We start from the raw sequence: 20,461 nt of genomic DNA, 5'->3' as shown, positions 1-20,461 counted from the left end.
GAATGGAAAATGTAGCCCTCTTCCCTCCAAATTATTACAACTTTGAAATAATGGACCTTTCAGGCAAAGATATAGGATAAGGAATAACAGTTCTTTATTACTGTATGTGTATGTGTATAACAAGACAAACCAGCAGCAGCAGCTGTGGCGCTAACACCGAGCAGAGCCCAAACCCGGTCCCAGCCCTCTCTGGGCCGCAGGCGCCTTCCCCGCTGGTGCAGTTCCACTCACAGCCAGCAGGGGCGCTGCTGGCTCCCGGCGGGCAGGGCGGGTGCGGTGACTCCCCGCGGCTGCAGGGGGCGCTGTGGCGCGAGCCCGGCCGCTTCCCTCGTGTGGGCAATGGCGGGCAGGCCAGCGGGACGGGGCTTCCTTTACAAACCCCCAGTGGCAGCCAAGCCCAGTGCCCCTCTGGATGGCAAAATGGACTGCAGCAGGACCCTCGGAGCAGCCAGCTGGAACAGCAGAGGCGGCCAGTGGCCACACCTAGGGTGGCCACCAAAACTCCAAAACAAAGACTCCAGAGCTATGGCAGGAGCTGCAGAAGCCCTGGCAAACATGGGGTGTCAGGTTAAGGTGCAGCAAAAAACCCGAAGCAGTGGCAGAAAACAGCGGGGCTGGACAGCATCAGAAAACAGCGGGGCTGGGCAGCAGGCAGGCAGGTTGCTGTAGGCAGCTGCTACAAGCTCCAGAAGAGTCTCCCTCCAGGAAAGGATTGCGTGTTGGGGTTCCCTTCCCAGTGAGGTCGGGTGTTGGAAAGTTCCCAGTTCAACAGCTGCTCTTGCAAGTGGACACTCGCCCATGAAGAGGAGATGTAGTGAAAGACAAAAGGTCTGCAGAGGCAGCGAATCCTCTGGCCTAACAGCCCGGCACAGAAATTGTACGCTCGGGAGGGAGACACTGGGAGCAAGGCAGGGGCCCAGCCCCTCACCCCCAGCCAAAATCTCGTGGTCTCTCTGCACTTCCCAAGAGAAAGCCCCTCAGCCAAGAGGCAGCAGCAAACTGCACCCTTCCCTCTCCTCTTCCTCCCAGCCACATCCTTTGTCTCTTAACTATTCTCATTAACATCTCTTAGGCAACAAATGGGGGAAAATTTCCTTAGAGAAAGAGAAAAAAAAGGAAAAAATCCAAACCTCCAGCAGCAGTGCAGCTTCTAGGGAAGGCTGAATGTAATACAGTTAATCTGCATGTGAATCACACCAAAGTTGCAGGTTAAATCTCTGTGTGGGATATTTACTTAGGAGTTGGACTTGATGACCCTTGTGGGTCTCATCCAACTGTTTCTGTAACTCCAATATAAAGATGAAATCATTTTCATGTGTTGATACAAGCAACCATAAAACTGGCCTGATTAGAAGGGAAAAATTACTGAACAGAAAAAAATTGCCAAAAAATTTTTGGCAAAACAAAGCTTATTCCAGAGTGGCCTATCTAGTATATGGTAGAGATAATTCATGCTATTTATGTAAAAAATATTGTAAAATCCAAAGCTATGTCTCTGACCACCCCAGCCAGGAGAAGAGCCTTATTTTTATTCAATTAGTTCCTGGACAACATTAAGATAATATCAAGCCTATTAACATATGAATGGAACCTCCCTGGGCCATGATCACTGACTTCCCTGGAATGCCCGGGCCACTCAGGAGTGATCTGCTCATCTGCTCATCGGAGATTGCATCTACTACCGTCACCACCCTTTAGGTGTGAATACTGACTTCTCCTGTGTGCTCTGACATCATCTAGACACCTGGGACCGGATTTTTGTTTACCCCTGCACATGTATGGCCCTGGTTCTGCATGTGAAGGGACACAAAGGAACATTCGGTCATTTCTGCCCTAGGCAGAATAAACTGTATATAAGCTCGCTTCAAGAAGCAGTCGGGGTGAACCACTGGGGAAACACTCTCACTTTGTCAGTCGGGTCCTGGTTCACCCAGCGCCGAAACCCAGGTTCAATGCTGCCCGAGGCTGTGGTGGTCTTTCAAAATTCTATTTTTTGTTATCGATCTAATAAATCTTTGTTAAATTTTTTATAAATTTGGCTACCGATTTGATCATTTATAACACCTTCCAGACTGAACTAGAAAACTTGACCTGTGTACCAGAAATTTAAAATTTTAACTGTCCTCATTGAACTTCATCCCGGTGCACAGGAATATCCTGCGATAACATCAATAAGTACAAAATCAAGCAATTGTAATGGCAACTTGGTGTCTGAGAAGGTAGAAAACTCTCTGAAAAAATAAAATTGCTGTGAAAAATCAGAAAATACCATAATCCATTGGATATTATCAGGTGAAAAATAGAAATTAACAACATCTATTGGTTGCTTGAAGTAGGGTGCCTTATATCTCTGTATTGTAAAAGTCACTTAATTATTGCCTAAATGGACGCTCTTTCTCCCTCTCTGAGAACTTTTTGGCTTGATTTCCACATGAGTCTTCTGCAGGATTTTGTACTCTCAATCCAGACTCTGTTTCACAGAAAATTTTTGAAGTGAGACTTTGCCTCTGATCAGTTTGTCTTGTCCTACCCCCATTTCTGGATTGTTTGAGTCCTTCTGAAAGGTGTCTAATTTGTTTAATTTGCTACATTAATATTATATAAATAATACCTATTTACTATATAAAAGCAGAGAAAATGGATTCAGGAACGAGAAGTGGTTCTAACACCTATTTCCATATAAAATCTTATGTCCAGCCCTTGGAAATATCTTGCTTTCCAAAAGAGCCTGGACACATCCCATGACTTTATTGAGAGTGACTCTGATTGTATTGAATTCTGAATCCTGTCTGGTAGTTTTAAGTGTTAACCATCCTTTTCCTACTATCATGTGTTAAGAATTCTAAGACTGACTTCAGTCCCTTTTTATCTGCACTGTCTAAAGCTGCTTGGATGTATTTACAGTTTCAGCTTCCATAACATCATGAGCAATACTTCCCAATTTAATTGCACTTTATTTAAAGAAACATTCCTAAAACAAACAAACAAACAAAGATAAATAGTGCTTCATTCACTTTTTCCATGTCCCATGTGTTTAGATCAGATTTAGATGGGTGTAGATTTCTGTCATAATTCCTTCAGTTTTACCTTGAATGGTGTATGGTATTTATTCACTCATTAGTTCATATAGAAATTATTTTGATCATCCTCTCTCTGTTTTTATACAAAGGACAGGGAAGGAACAGAATCACATAGAATATGATAATCAGATTTACCATCAGGTATTTAAGTTGCATAACTGTATTTCATTCTGTCTATATTTACTTTGAAATGAAGGACAATGTTTGATTTGCCTTTGCCTATTTACCTGTGACTGGAGTCACTGGAAACAACAAAGCTTATTCCAAATGCTGTCCTGTGTGTTACTATAGGTACTTGTTTTCTTAGCAATCATAAACTTAATTGATAATTTAACTAGGTGCTAAGCACTTTGGTCTGATCTGGCAAATTAACTGCAAACTCTAAAATAAAATTGAGTATTTATTTGGATCAAAATTTATTTCCAGCAGAATTGAACAGACAATGCATTAACTGTAGACATTTTTTTATTTATGCACAAATTACCAGACTATAAATAACCTCAACATGCTCTATGTTTTGTGTTGATAATATTCTTACTTTTTTCCCAGTATCTTTCCAAAAGCTTACTAGGAGCTCCATTAGAGACTAACTTGGTCATTCATACAGGTCTTCTCTGATACCTATGTAACAGCTATCACACTGACAAAATATGCTCTTTAAGGAGCTTTGATTGTGCGAGACACTCCATACCATTTATTTAGCAACTGCCAGGTTTAGGTGGTTCTATATCTAACAGGAAGTGTACTAATCTACCAAACTTCTCAAATGTATTCTGTTCTGATATACTCTGACTTCCTAAGATAAAGTACTGCTTTAAAATAAAACAGAATATTTTCAGAAATCTGGCAATAACATGGAATTCTATGACTTCACTTAAAATGCTGCCACATGCACTTGAAATCTATTAATGATTATAATCTAAAAGACTGAAGCTCTCCATCAAGTAGCAGCAAATGCATCTTTAAAAAAAACAAAGAGGAGAGACACATGCAGTTAAAGATTCATGTGATTTAACCAGAAAAACAATAACTCACAATTAACTTTTTATTGAAAGTACTTTAATTTGGGACAATTATAAAAATTAGGAACTAGTATCAGTCTGAGCCAGGTTTCATTTTGGTTCTCTAAAGGACAGAGGGACAAAAGTGTTTTTTCTATATGGTTGTACATATCTAGTGACTTTCTATGGCTGTCATACATTTGGAAAAATAATAATTTTGTAGATTGTCAAATCCTCTTGCAGTTCATCTCAATGAAGGAAAACTAAGTCAAGCAAAACTAGATCAAGCATGATAATAAAATTTTGGTAAAAACCCTAAACAGATATAAAACAATGTTTCCAATGTTTCCATTTTAACCTAGCAAAAAAATGCATTGTATTTTGAGTATTCTATGTCAAACTTTCAGGTTACAATCAAAGTATTAGTTCTACACAACCTTTCCCTCCATAATCAAACTTTTGTTCTAATAGCTGTTTAAATCTGTGTTGTCTCTCCAACAACATAAATAAATGTGGGGTCTATAAAAGGGAGTGCTCTACCTAAATATATTTATCAAGCTTAGTGTCTTAGGAATTTGAAAATTTGCTTCAATTTCCAGATCTCTGTTACTCATAGGAGGTCATATTGTAGTTGCACCTATGGTCAGTGATCTGCCAATATCATCACATATTAGGATATCTACTAAGAAATTGGTAAGGGAGGATTATTCCAAACATATTTCTGTAAAATTCTTGGTACTCTTGGCTATTTTAAGACACTGAATAAAAAAATATCTGAAGCCATAGTTGAGTTAGGTCATTATTAAACAAATTTCAAAAACCTTGCAATTATTATATTTCAGGGTTTAATGATCTGGAAGCTAGAAACTAAACATATGGCCTAATTTATTTATTTACCAAGTCATTTACTAAGCTTATCTTTTAAAGTTATTTTGTATTGGGCTTACATTCCCAGTACTAAACATTTCATCCGATATATAACCTGCAATGTTCACTTAAAATTAATATTTTTTCAGTGCAGTCTGATTATTACTATGTTTTAGTTCTGCATTTAAGAAAATGTGATTATGATCTTACACTTGGGATCTCCCATTGCCATCCTAACAGAAGTGGTTAATAAAAATAATAAGGCATTTTCCTACATGTTTAATAGAATCATGGTTAAGAAAATATGTAAAGTTGCTGATATTTTGCTTTCATATGTGTATCTTACATTTGGAAGTACAATAAGATTCTTCTTTTAACACAATTATCAAGTTTTTAAAAAGATAGCATTTACTTATCTAATTTATAATTTTAAAATTCAGAATTGATACCTCCCTGCAATCTTTTTTATTTCTAAGTATTTGAGTTCTCATGCAGTACACAGAAATGTCTTCAAGAAGATTTTTAAGATTTAAAAATTGTTGAAAGTTGTAAGAGTTTGAACATTTAGCTTGTCCTTCAAAGACAATGGGAGAAAGCCTGTCCTCAGCTTAATTTACCACAATTTTCCTTTCTCAAAACACAGAGAAATAGTGATTACTCAAACCTGTTCTGAAATTCAGAAGGTTGATATTATTCCTAAATTTTAGGGATTATTCCTAAATTTTAGTTTAGGGCAAAGTTACATGATAAATATACTTCATCACATTCAAAGCTTATCATTAGGAAATCCCATAAACATAGAGCAAACTATGACATTATAGTTATAAGCAGACATTTTTGCTTGAGTCCATGTCAGAGACTGTAATAGTTCATGCCTCAAACATTGATATAATTTTTTTCTCATTATGGCAAAACTGTAAAAAGGGACCATTGAAGCCCACCACTCCCTAAAGAATGCCTGACTGAAACTTTGGACTGAAAGTCAAACTCCTGAGATTAGATAAAGGGAAACCCATTCTTTGATCATCTCAGGCCTGGGGAGAAGTAAAGAAATAAACAAGGAAAAGAATGCAAGCCAAACTCAGTAACTGTGCTAAGAATCATTGCTTTGGGACGGGGGAGGCCATAGCCCATAGACCCATTTGCTGGGAGCAGGTTTGCACAGAGTTCTCCCTGCAATAAAGGTGAGGGGATGAAGTCTTGGTGGTGTGGTAACCTCTGCTCAGGGGCAGTGAGCCCATCCTCCCTCACACAAACTGGCTAAGGAGCTCCAACCCTGAGAAGGCCCCAACCCCAGGACATTCATGTGAGAGGCAGCTGAGGAGGTGCCTTAATCCATCAAAGGCCCCCGCAAAGTGCCCCCCAGAGTAATTGCTGAGGCCTTGCACCACAGGACTGCATGTGATGCAATAAATCCAGGGTCTGTTGTAAGAGACAATGGCAAATCCACCCCTCCCAGGGAGGTGCCAGTGTTTTCCTACCTAGCCTGAGCTAGTGTAGGAAATATACTAAGTATATTAACCCATGGAATTCTATGCTTTTCAGGAGGACCGTCACCACCAAGAAGAGCAACTAGAGAGGATCAACAGAACATCGTTGGGATCCATGGATGGTGATTCTTTATTCTGTCTGTGTTGGTCTCTTTCTGTTCTCCCTCCCTATTTTCTATTTCTTTCATTGTTTCTCTCTCTTTTTCTCATACTTACTATCAAGTAAAACCCATACTACTGATTTTGGCATATGGACTTGTTTGCACCTTAATTTGGGCAGAGTAATTTCTAATAGCTTTAATAATTGAATCATAAGAGTCCACAAATCCATTTTTCATACAACTAAAGCTGGGCCCTGCAGCCCTTTGTGAAGCAGAGATCTTGGTCAGATCATGCTGTCATATGTTCACAGCTGCTGAACTTTTTTAAGATTTTTAAGATGACAGGAATATTCTACACCAAATTTTTTTTTATTTTTGTTATGCTTTTCAGTGCTAATAAATCTGCAGCATTGTAAGACATATGTAATAATATGGTAAATCCTAGTGTGAAATGCAAAGCTACAGGAAAGCATCATATCTAATGATAACTCACAATTCATTAAAATTCTTTAATTATAGTCAATCCTGCTAGATTTGTATTTAGGAAAAAAAATTCTAAAGTAGTATGAATGGAATAGAAGGTATGGTTTCACATTTTTGAGGGGAATTAAAAAAAACAAGCATAGAAACAAATCAGGGTTATATGTTTGGGATAATAAAATACAAGCAAAAACAGGCTATGATAAAAATCATAAATACTAGTCCTAAGCATTCAAGCCATTAAGGATGGGTGTCAGCATATTATTAACTACAGTCTAATGTATGCATAAACAAAAATTCACTGAGCACATGCAGTCAAATTCCCTTTTTAAAAATGGGAGAGATACAGTGGAGAGACACTTTAAAAAGTGTATGGGTGCCTCACAATGTTTTTTAATAAAAACTTTAAAAATATCTTGATACCTAAGTTCCATTTGCTTTCTAGTAATGGAGACAAATAAACCATTGTCAGAACTTTTGTGCCATGATGGTCTGGAAGAAGTCTTAAAAGTAGACAAATGAAAAATGCACACATGTAAGTGAATAGAAATAAATTTCAGAATTTTGACTTCCTTTTCTCTTTCACTTTTGTTCCCTCTAAATTAATTTTTTAGTTTCAATTTCTAACATGGATAATGCAGTGTGTCATTTAACACAGTTAAACACATCTGACTAACACAACTCAATGCAGCAAGGAAGTGCAAAATTGCAGTACAGATTCCAGAAGCAGAATCTAATGCAAGGAACACAGCTACACTGAAGGAAAATTACTTATGAATTTGAACACTAAATTAATGTCATTTTAAAACTAAAAAGAAACCTGAACATAAGTCATGGAGTCAATTAAAGCATACATTAACTGACTTACAGGCAGAATCATTACTGCAAGCATGGTTCTCAAAATGATTTCTCTATGAATAGCAATTTTTAAGTATTTTTCAATGGTCTGCATACTACACATAATTTTTACAAAAAAGCTCCTAACTTTCTGAGCTTCCTTTACAAAAAAAGAGAATGTATAATTTGTATATATAAATATCTAAATCAGTTTATTCTGTATACTCAGTCAACAGCAAAACAACTGTGTTTCAGCCCAGTACAGCTTTTCCTTTTTTGATTTTCCATAAGCAGTATTAAGCAAATTATTTCCATCAGCTCAATATATTTGCTTCTATATTAAAAGACCCAACTGTTATAAAATAAGTAGAAAAGAAATACTAAGTCAACAATGTGGTCTGAAATGCATGAATGATGAAAGCCAAAGGTTCCACTCTAACAGACATATCTCCCAGTAGTGCACATGAAAAAATAGTACAAATATGGGGAAAGATTAACTCAGCCTGTATCCTGTAGATGTATTCTGGCTTTATCCAATTGAATTATAATTCAATATTAAACACACAACAAGTTCAAATACTTCTTAAATTTTTTTCTTTTCTCAAAACACATTGAAACTTTGAAGACATGCACTTCCCAAATTAATTAGAAAAAAGCATCACTAAAGTCTTTAATTTTCATGTGTATGTTTGCTTTCAGAAATTAAGATTTTGTAGACAGCTCCCCTACATCAGAAAAGAAGAAATTTTGCTGTTCCCCATGCTATAGAATGGAAAAATTAGGAAGGAGTGGCAGAGAGAAACATCAATGTACTCACAATGCTTTGTCCTCTAGATATATGGCTTATTTTCAACTTTGCTCTCTCTCAGCCATCAAAGAGAATCACAACTGTCTTTAAGACATTCAGTTTTCTGAACTTCAAAAATTCAAGTCACGTTATTTAGCTAGGCACAGATTTAGTGAAGTGTTTGATTGTAAACATCCAAACCAGATTATAGAATCAATAAAATGGAAATAATATATCTTGTATCCAGTATATCAAACTTTTTTCAATCATTATTTCAGGAAGGGCTGGAGACAACGGATTTGTCAAAAATAAAACCTGTTTAACAGATAATGATTAAAGAATAGTCTTCCTCAAGTTAGAGCAATGAAATTAAAGCTGAAAACAATGCTCTCATTCTGTTCTCCCTACCTATTTTCTATTTCTTTCATTCTTTCTCTCTCTTTTTGCATATGAAAACTATGCCAGGTTAAAATCAAGATTCTGGATTTATGTACAGTTTTGTTCCCACTCAAAATGATTCAGTTAAGTTTATTCCTTGTGTTATCTAAGGTACATTTTAACAGTGTAAAGTTAAACTTTAAAACAGTCAATGCCTCCAAAAGTAACTACATGTAGAGCCTATTGTCCTTGATTATTTTCACCTGAATATCTCAAGACTATTTTTCCTAGAAGTGATTCCTATGCCTCCCTCTTACAGTATGTACAAATCATATGAGGTTTTCACACCACTACAAGCACTCTAAGGTATTTCAAAATGTGCCAAATGCTTTACGATTTCCCTCCACCCTGTACTTACAATGACACTTTTGACAGTGTTATCTACTTCATATATATATTAAAAAATAGGAATGTTCTCATTCAAATTGTTTTCCTGATGGTCTAGGTACCAGATTGCCTGTTGAATCACAAGATTTACATACAAGTCAGTTTTCAAAAATCCAGTACCTTCCAATTCAGACACTAGGATCTGTTTTAGGAACAGTTTTGAGATGGATAAAAGTAGAAATATAGAATTAGTGTTGATACTCTCCATATTAAAAAAGAGAGGACTAATAGAAAATCAAATTAGTCTAGAAATTAATCTAGAAAATCAAATTAGAAATTGCAAACTGGTCGTCAAGATACATCAACTTATAAGCAAAAACAAATTTCAGAAGATACTGTGTACATTGTCTAACTGATGGCCAATTACAAGATTTTGACCCAGGGATATTACATTTACTTCTCGACTGGCAAATTTCAAAATAATTCACAGAAGCTTTGTAATCCTGAATAAACACAATACAAAATTATTTTATCCATTTAGTGAACAGAGAAACTGCCAAAGAGATTGAAAATAACTTTCCTATGTCAACTGATAGTCCATTCTCCATAACAGGAATCAAGAATCATCTCAGGTAAATTTCTGTCCTGTAAACTACACAGTCAACACAATGCTGCACTATCAAAGAAAAAAGGCATTTTCTGACAGCATTTTTTGTAGCAAACATTCTGGAACCAATAATTTTCCTCTTTAGCTATCTTTCAGGGATAAACAGCAGACCCAAACGTAAAGTTCACCTTCTTCTACAGACTTTAGCAGTCTATGATTGCTGATGCACACACTTTGCTCATTATAAATTTAAAAAGGGAGGTAGATTTCTACCTGAAGAATCATGTCTGTCAAATTTGTGGTTAGCATGGTGTTTTTATAAAATTCTGCTATGGATGGCTAACATGCTGATTAATGGATTTTAAGTATGAGTTTGCAGTTTTGAAGGATAAGTACTCTTTCCAATTTAACATTTAAAAAATTGTAAAGATTTTTTCATCCTAGAAATATATGCACATTCATTTAGAGTTGGTATATTAATATATTAATAAATGACAACTGCTACAGAAGGTAGTCTAGCATTAAATTAAATAAATTTCATGACCCACTCACTCAAAATGCATTATCTTTTATATAGATTATGCATGTAAATATAATGGCACATAAATGAAAATCTTAAATTCCCATGCAAAACCAAAAGCATATTTGTCCAATCAGTTAAAATACCCTTGAATTACTTAAAAATCTCCTTACTGTTTGATAGCATTATAGTATTATATAATTGTTCTATCAGTTAGAATTCTAAAAAAAAAAAAACAAAGAGCAAAGGCTGCCTAACTATCCATCCAAAATTATAAGCAAAGTATAGTCTATTGCGAGTTACAGGACCAACAACAGGAAACAAATCTGGATGTGAATCTTTAAGATGTTCCTTGCCCTAGGAAAGTAATAATTATGTACTCCCAGCTTTAATTTATTTTTCTTTTTTTTTTTCTTAAATTATAAAGATACTACAACGTGCCCAGTATATAATCATTATTGCAGCTATATTTTTGGTCCAATAGAAGTCTCACATGTAAACTTATTATATCTTTTAGCCATCATGGACATGAAAAAGCAGGTTATTCTTTTTGAAGCAGGCTACCTGGTTTTGGAGAGTGTAACCAGTTCCCAACCAGTCCTTCTCTTAGCTAACATATCTCCAGGTGTTTCAATCTGTTCTTGTTAATTAAGGTTTCCAGAGTTTTCTGGAGTTCTAGTCTTCTTCACGTGCTTCTCTTGGCTTTGCATAGATATCACCCTTTTCCAAAAGGTCAGTCTCCAGAGTTTATGCCAGGACTTCATGTATGAAGATAGTTATTCCTCACCATGTATTTCTAGAACTCTTTATTTATAAATGTAATTTTTAAATGTATATAGGCTAAATTCAATATTTGCTACTGTACTCATAAACACATAAAACATGTAAGAACTTATTTTTCTTTTAATTTTTAGTTAACTGAGTAAGATTGATTTATGACAACTTGATTTATGCTTGATTTTTGGCAACTTCACAGGGAATGCCACTTTATACGTCTTTTAACAGTAAGCTGATAATAGCTGTTCTTTTAGTAAGATTACCTGAATAAATTTTCATCTTTCCATGCTTCCCAACCTGACTTGTGAAACATTGTCATACAAGACAATGACAAGTCTTAGTTAGGTAATGACTGACATATATATTTTCTTCCTCTCTAAGTTTTGTTAGCCTGCGCTAGAAGGAAATCAAATTGTTTTGATATAGCTAGAATAAATTCAAGTTGACTATTTCTCTTCTACTTTTTTTCCTCCATATTTGCAAATACAGTTTATTTTATTATCTGGCCCCATGTTTTTCTGAAAACTAAAGTGATTGTTGAATGCCTATAATTCTTCAGCAGCTTCTTCTGAGAGCCTAAAAATATATTCAACATTTTTCAATCTTCTGGAACCTGGTCTGTTCTCTGGATGTTCTCAAAGATAAGTGTTAATGAATGCGTAAATATGTCAAATATTTGAAAAAGCCTGGTTTTTTCAAGTAGTCTTCAACTGTTCCTTACTGACTACACCCTGAATCTTTATTCAAACTTATACAGCAATCCCTGATGTGGATGTTTAGGGGGACAAAGATAATGACTGATTATGCTTTCTCACTGTTATTTGTTAACAGCATTTTGATTCATTCAAGAATTAATATTCTGCTTCGTTTTTCTCCTCCTACCAATGCATCTACAGTTTAATTGCTCTTAAATTATAATAATGTTTTTAAACTGGGTTAATCTTATACCTAATATTGATTTACCAAATCCTTCAAAGGAAGAGCCTGAAAACTTTGAGTAACTGTAACAATAGAAAATATTTAAACCATTTTGATTAGAAATCATTTTTTATCAAGAGAACATTTCAAGATGGGGGAGAAAATAGCAGGTCAAGGGTTTTTCCTCAACTTTAATCAGGTCTGTGCTTCAGGCACTTCAAATAAGCCTGCTGAGGAACCATAGCAGAGTGAATCTGAAAGAACTTGTAAATAAGTACTTTCAGGAACCTACTCGTCACAGTTGGAGATTTATTTCTTCTTGCCCACTGTTCCTAAACCGAAAATCGCCTCTTCTCACTACTGGGAACATCTCAGTAACTTTTACTGTTTACAAGTTGAAAAAAAGTGTTTGGGAACACAGAATAGCAAGCCTGTATATGTAATACAATATTAATATTTACTGTGAGACCACAGATAATTTGATAGCATAGCAAATAATATTTGGTACTCTTCCATGAATGGAGAAAATTCATGATCTGAAAATATTAGCCAATACAACAAAACACACATAAATTGACAAAGCATTGATTTACCTGGAAGAACTGTAGTAGCTGAAATTTCCTGCCAGCTATATGCTTTATTAAAATAATAAAAACAAATTATGTTCTTTTCTACTTTTTCCTTGCAAAAATACTGCCTAAAATCATAATGGAAGTTAATTTCTATTAAATTAATAAAAATATTATTAATTAATAAAAATCATTAATGTTCTTTTTCTTGATAATTATGTGTTTTATAAATAGTGTAAATTGGGAAATTATTTATTTCTATCCAGAGAAAAGTATGCAGTCACAATAATGGTTTTATTAATTAGTTGTGATTAAAAAAAACCCCACAAGTAAACATCCAAACAAGTATTTATTTTATGTCTTTCCTGGGACTCCTTTGTTGTATGTACGGACTATGTAGAAAGTGAGGCAATCAAGTTTTAGTTACACAGAAATGAGTTAAAAAACTATAGCAATTTATTTTTCCAGCACTATTATACAGAACAAGTGACTTTTCTCCTTGTAGTCCTTTTAAAAACCTATTTCAGAGTATATATTTCATTATTATCTGGGATAGTAACATCCTACCATAATGCAATTGCAAAAAAAATTCTTTAAATATCCTAGGAAAGAGTGAGAATGCATCCTGTTCTGTGCATCTGTACATTTTTTTGGTCATGCAACAAGTCATTTTTATTGATTATTGCACACTAATTTTTGTCACACTGATTATTGCAGCACAGAAAAGAAAATCACTTTATGCTTTCTAAGATCTTTAATAATAATGTGTGTAAAGAGAGGGACAAGACAAATGACCACATAAAAACCTGAGGCCTCAGAAATGTATCTTCAATGTGATGGACAAAGGTAATAAAATCATATGCTAATACAAATTAATCATAATATAGATAGCCTTCAAATTGGAATGCAAAGGTACAGATTGAATGACAGTCTTTAGCACTAGCTCAATATAAATAGAACAATTTTTCAGTTGAAAATATGGAAATTTAACAGTATGTGACGTATGGTAATAGTTCAACATTTACAGAAGGAAACAGTAACATGAAAGGAAAAATCCTCAATGAGATTTTTTATTTATATGTTAATTGATGTGTCAAACATTTTCTTATCAAGGGAAAGGCAAGGATTAGTTAGTGTTTGTAAAGTCAAAGCTGCCTAGAATCAATTTGCTCATCATTCAAAACTGTCAGGTACTACTGTCCTTGCAAGTTTGTTTACATTCAGGTTTTCTTTTTTTCTAAGTTACAAACATTTTTAGTAGTTTGATAAACCAGGGGAAAAATTTCTATCATTTTGCATTCTTATTGCTACATTATTGAACTAGGCTTTAAAGTACGCATGCAAGTGGTTTTAAAAAGACTGTTTCTTCCTTGGACCTTTAAAATTTATTTGAAAATACTGGAGTATAATATTTTTTGTGACATTTCAGTATGTAGTTGTAAAAAACAATATTTCAGCTAGAAAATTATTACAAAAAATCCCATTAACATGATAAATTTTAAACATGGTCATATCTTTTAATTAAATCACATTGAAAAAGCTGACTTGAACTTAGTTAACTATGAGGTACAAGTGAAGAAGTTCCCTTGATCAAGCAGAAGATCAAAGAAAGAATGAAATTGCACTGGATGGTAAATTACTTAAAAGCTGTTTTGATTAAAGAATAGTACCTCATAATCAATTTAATTGTGTTAGAGTCAGCACCCCACTGATAATAAAGCTGGGTTATATAGTCAACATGTTCTCTATAAATTGTATTTACATTTTATTGATTTTATGCAGTTCTGGACACAGATTTGCACTACAGAGACTTGTGGGATAAAGCTGATCTTGATTTTAAATTTATGCTTAGAAAAATCTCTCATTTAAGAAAAAAAAGAAGGAGGAAGAGGAAAAACAAATAAAAATCAAAAGACTTCCTACTTATGAAAAGAGGTGTGTTATCCAGAAGCAGAATTCCACTATCTTTATCCTGACTTTCCCTACTGCTAACTTAGTTTCCATAGTCAAACATTTTCTTTGAAGAAACAAAACCAAGGTATATACATAAGACTGAAATTCACTTAAAACGTACAATCTTTGCATAGGCATTGACTATTAATATTTTCCATACTGAATTGTTGTTCAAATATAAGCTCTGTATTCTTCTGTTTTGTTTAGATTTAATTTCAAAAGTATTTTAAGTCTTCTCTAAGGTGAATTTTTTTTTTTTAATGAACTGGAAACACACCTGGAGAAAAAAAGAGTTTTGGTTTACAGCAGAATGGCATATGTGATCCCTTTTTATCCTTTCATGTCTTTATCTTGCACCAGGAGAGAAGGTATTTGCAAGATCACTCTAGGCCAAAGGATATCAAGTTTATATTTAGGATTTCACTCTGTAAAGTGGTGAGGGATTTTGAGAGTCTCTCTTTTGTTTTCCAGATTGAATGTGACCACATATTGGTGTGACAGCCTGACTATATGTTCATGGATATAAATGACTTCTGATAAGAATAGGGACCTTCCAACCATCTGAAAAATGCATGCAACAGTCATTTCTCTCAAACCAATTCTTGAAAACCTTCTAGAAATTGAACAGACACAGCTGCAGCTGCTTCACTGAGTCACGTCATAAGGGAATTACTCTGCCTATTCCCATAAGTGCAAGTCAAGATGACGTTCTCTTTACGGATAAATGTGAGAACACTGATTACTGACATATTGTATCCATTTTACTTCTTTCTTTAGAATTCAAAGGTCCTGATTTAGGCAGCTGATATGTGGGGACATCCATATCCTCTGACATGTTTTCCAGATGGGGCTAGTGGCCAAGCAAATATTACAGACCAACCTTGCCACGTATTTGCTTCAGATTCAGTTCTAACATCATGCTGGATATTTCTTCAGTCTGAGTACCTCAGGTAAAAAATGCTATTCAGACTGGCTGAAGTTATTATGTTTCCTGTATTTATTTCCAAGATTTTTGACTATTCTATCATCTGACTGCACCAGAGCAATCTCAAATGTGTCCACATCAGGCTGACAGTGTACTGGGGTATCCTACTCTCATTGCAAAGAATCCCTTCAAGGTTTGAAAATCAAGTAATTCTTTCACTCACTTGTTTGGAATACCATGTGCCTGTAAGTATTTTCTGTCTCACTGTGAATCATGCAGAAGAAGTTTAAAGAATTATAATTAATATGCATTAACAATATGCAGGCCTTCTTCATATTAGAAGTACAAGGAAGTCTTGTACATGAATACTATTCTTACTGCTTTGCATGACATCCAAGAAAGTCTTCCTACATAATGCATAAAATAAAGAGTTTTTCATATAAGTGAGGGTAGTAGACTCTCCTTTCATGTCTTTTGGAGGATTTTTTACATTATTTTAGTGTAAAGGTTATCTAAAATTGAATATAACATCATCAAAAATAACTAGGGATTTCAGCAAGAGTAAGTGATTTGAGGAGCATTTTTTTTTCAATATCTAGCAAATTATAGGCAAATCTTTCTTGAAAGTTTGCTTACTCCTGTACTCAGGAGCCCAAACTTTGACTGATGATGGAGGGGAATTAGAATAAGGGAAAAGTTTAACTCCTATTTTGAATTAATTATCATTTACCTTTCAAATTATGATAAATGATGAAAATTGAATGGCATGCAAAAAATTTCATAACTTAGGCCCCTTCTTTTAATTTTATATGAGTTGATTTATTATCAAAGAGTGAATTAATAATCAGTCATATTGCCATCAATTTTTTGCAGTCTTTTAACATCACACTTCCTATTTATTTTGCTTTGTTTTATGATAATTTCAATCCTCCTAAAATATCTACTAGAGTGGAAATTTCTGTGTTAGGAAATTACTGTGTCTTCATAACCCCTATAAAAATTGTAGTGTGTACTATTGATTGGCATGAAAGTAATCTACTTTTTTTTTCCATCAGTTTATTTCCCAGAATCTACTTGGTTTTGCCTCTTCTAATTCTGTATTGACCACTAAAATATAATTGATCTTCTGCCTCCAAATTCCTGCTGTTTCATGAGCTCTGTTACGATTCAACGTAATCTATTTCTCACTGATGTTAAAAAACATAATAAGGTCACAGCAGGGAAGATTTAGCTTCATTAAAACATTATTTTTATAAAAAATAAAATGATCTAAAGTAAATTGGTTCTGTCCTTGTGGTACAGTTTGAATATATCCACATTAATCTGAGCATATAAAGCAGCAATAAATTTGCTCGTCCTCATACATTGCAAATGAATCTCCTTATCTTTCATTATCCCATGGGAGCCTGTAGGGACAGATGAACTTTGCAGGTGATATCTACCTTTGTTGGATAAAAAGATATGAAACCTCTCTGGAAGAACCAGAAAACACATTCAATAGAAATGTTTATTTCTGTCTCTAAATTGTTTTTATTATGCCTGTGTCTGACTAATGTACATGACAGAATTACATAAAAGAAATCAGCAAACAAGGAAATTAATTTAAATTTTGACCCTCTCGGGCTTTTATTTACCATCAAAACCCATAAGAAAAGGACTGGGCATAGGATTGAAGATGGAGAGACAGTGGTTGTTCTATTAATCTAGTTTAACTGATACTAAAATCTGACAGAACAAATTGCAAGTTGCAGGCAGAAAGGCTTATCAATTCATTACTACTTTCAAGGTTCTCCCTTTTCTTTCTCTTTGCCTTCAGCTGCTGGCAAAGGATAGGCATTTGCAGTTCAATTTTTCAGTTTATTTTTGACTGCTTTTAATTAAATTTGATGGCCTGCTTCTGCACCAGGGAAGTTATTGGAATTGCACAGCATTTTGCTGTTATAATGATGGCTCCCTTGATGTCTGTTCATTATTAACTGCTTTTCAAAATGCTGCTCTCAACTCTCATTTTATAAATATTTAAATAACTGAATTTCTATAACATAAATATCTGGGCCTAAGCGATAGGAATTCTATTGCCTATTTAATATGTTTAACATAGTAATATGATTTTTAAATAAAGGTATACATTATAATGTAATTGGGAAAGTGTTGTCCGTAAATCATCTTACTTGTAAGTGTCAGCAGAAATGGTAGTCGTATTTCAAAGCAGCAGTAATCAATGAATTAGTCAGTAGTTTGTGAACTATTGCTTATGTGACTATAATTTTCACACATCTTAATTATTTAGAGCAACAGAAGAATAAATAAATACTATAGAACAAAACAAAGCATTTATGATCTTTGCACTACAAATGATACTAAAAGCTTGAAATTAACTTCAGTGTTGTCTGAAACAGATTTCTATTTTTAGTACAAATTTACCTGGAAAAAAGGATAGACCAAAGAAAAATTCATTGCCATAACTTTGAGTAATGTGAAACAAGAGATTGTTTACAGCTACAGCCCTTAAAATCCTGAAACAGGCAGGACTTCATTCTTAAAACAGAACACTCCTTTTTACTGTTTAATGGGTTGGCTACTTATGCCATCTTCCATGGGCAGGGAGCCTTAAAAAAATGTAATACTCTTCCTAATACTATAAAAAAGAATTTGGGCATCCTTTCTGAGCTGACAAGTTCTTTGTTCTGCAACAAGTAACACTGTCTCCAGTGAAAATCCTCTTACAGGAGGGATACATTCCTTATGGGAAATATGGGCAAAATGTGGCATAGCACTACTGAATAGTGAACAAATTTTGCCTATTGAATATAAAATGGAGAATAAGAGGTAGTTTGCCGTGCAGTTCTAGGAGCTTAGAATTAATAATGAACACTTATTTTCTAGAAAACAAAAAATTTAAATTTTAAACTTTCTATTTCTTTGCCAAAAGGGTTATCTTCCTATTTGCCAGTCTTCCTCATTGCTTTTACATATCGGGGTTTTTTTTAATTTTTTTTTTCTGTTTTCTTTCATATGGGCTAAAATTTATACTGCCTTCAGTTTTAGAAATTACCTGCTGCTGCTAGTTCCTCACCAATGGTTTTTACTCATTTAAAGAAATGTTTGAGGGGTTTTTTAACCTGTATTTAAACAAAAGAGTAATCATACATAGAAGGTAGAAATTCTTATTATTTAGAACTATGCCTTACATAATCAAAGTATATGTGCAGGCTGGCCTTCTGTAGTCATTCTGATGGAGCCTTTCTGTATAAACACTTAAAAATAATTTAAATACTGCAAAAAAGGTAAATTCAAAGTGCACTTAATTCCTCTTCAGTAATCAAATGGCTAAAGTTTTAAGATTAATTTAATTTGTTGCTTAATGTTACTCTACACTGGATGCATTCACATGACAACTGAAACTAAAAGCACAGAAATTCTCTTGCATGACAGGGAAGGTCTTAAAAAAGGTAGTAATATAGTTACAATACTGCAAGTGTGTTGAAGAAGCTACTTTTTCATGAAGGTAATAGAGCCAGGTGTATCCATATTTTGTTTAACAGTGACAGCTATGATCAATCTGTCCTTAAAGACCTTTGTCCAGCCTAATAATCTATACATACCTCCAATATCCTTTACATTCTACATATTCAAAACTTTGGAATAAGTTTCAAATGAGTCAGTTGTCCTCTGTGTTTCACCTCTTTATAAATCTTGATATTTCCCGACACATTAGGAGCAAAAGATGTGACACCCTTAATTTACTCATGTTTTAGAGTTTCCTCTTTTCAATAATGTTAATATAGCCCCTTCAATTTGTCAGCAGGTGGTATCCCATCTGTCATACACAAATCCTCCAGAAATGTCATACTACTGCTGGAAACCTGTCCATCATGATCCAGCTGTCCATTAGGATGGGAAGAATGCCAGTGTTCTATTCCCTCTGATTCTCCTGCCCTCTACAAGGACTACCATAAACACTTCAAAGGAAATACAAATTGAAGAATTCTCTTCTCATTAGTTACATCTAGCTATACATCTAACATCTCTTCTATGTTCAGCCATATTTAATAGAAGCATATTTTTTTCCATGTGTTCTCTACTAAAAAAGGAAATTGCATTTAAAGTAACAATTACATGAAAGCAGGAATCTTCTTAATTATTTTATCAATGTTTTTGTGTGAATGTCTGCTATCTTTCCAGCTACCTGTGTACAGCCTTTCTGGTCAGACAGGAGACAGACATATGCTACCTGTACTTTTTCACAGTCGTAAAAGCACATAGAGTCTAAGATGAATTCACATGCATGGTGGTTCCAGGCCATGTGTCCTTTGCAGCCTTGAGAAGCAGAGGAGAGTAGCTGGTGTGAAGAGAGAAAAAACTGTAATTTCAGTCTGAAGAGTTGATTACAGACAGTGAAGCCAAAATGTGTGAATGGAGGTGTAATTATGAATCTATTATTTAATCATCACTCCTCAGTCTTCTTTTTGCTGAGTATGAGTGCCCACATTTGCCATTCTAAGTTAATAGCTGTATATCTGTCTAAGAAATCCATTGTGGTTCACTGCGAACTAAAAGTTCAGTTTGCACATGCTCTTTCAATGATGATACAATAGGTCAACATTGAAGTGATCTGCCCTACAAGGACTGAGTTTCATGGGGAAAACTGAAACACACCAGGTCTGGAACAAGTTTTACACAGATTTCAGAAGGGACTTCCAAACACAAGATGAAAAAACCAGATGCATTAGCTGCCCTTTTGGAGCATTGCTGAATTTTTCACAACCTCACTAAACATGTAG

The 20,461-nt window shown here is 34.6% G+C and overlaps 1 long non-coding RNA gene across 1 annotated transcript in view; it reads right to left on the bottom strand.

Annotated features, from left to right (window-relative positions):
• LOC136569218 (uncharacterized) overlaps nucleotides 1–20,461 on the bottom strand; it is a 476,564-nt gene that overhangs the window by 149,656 nt on the left and 306,447 nt on the right. The window lies entirely within an intron of this gene.

This window comes from Molothrus aeneus, chromosome Z, assembly GCF_037042795.1.
Source record: "Molothrus aeneus isolate 106 chromosome Z, BPBGC_Maene_1.0, whole genome shotgun sequence".
In the NCBI taxonomy this organism is placed as follows: Eukaryota; Metazoa; Chordata; class Aves; order Passeriformes; family Icteridae; genus Molothrus; species Molothrus aeneus.
The sequence above is the reverse complement of the archived record's forward strand: the minus strand, read 5'-3'. Positions and strand labels throughout refer to the sequence as shown.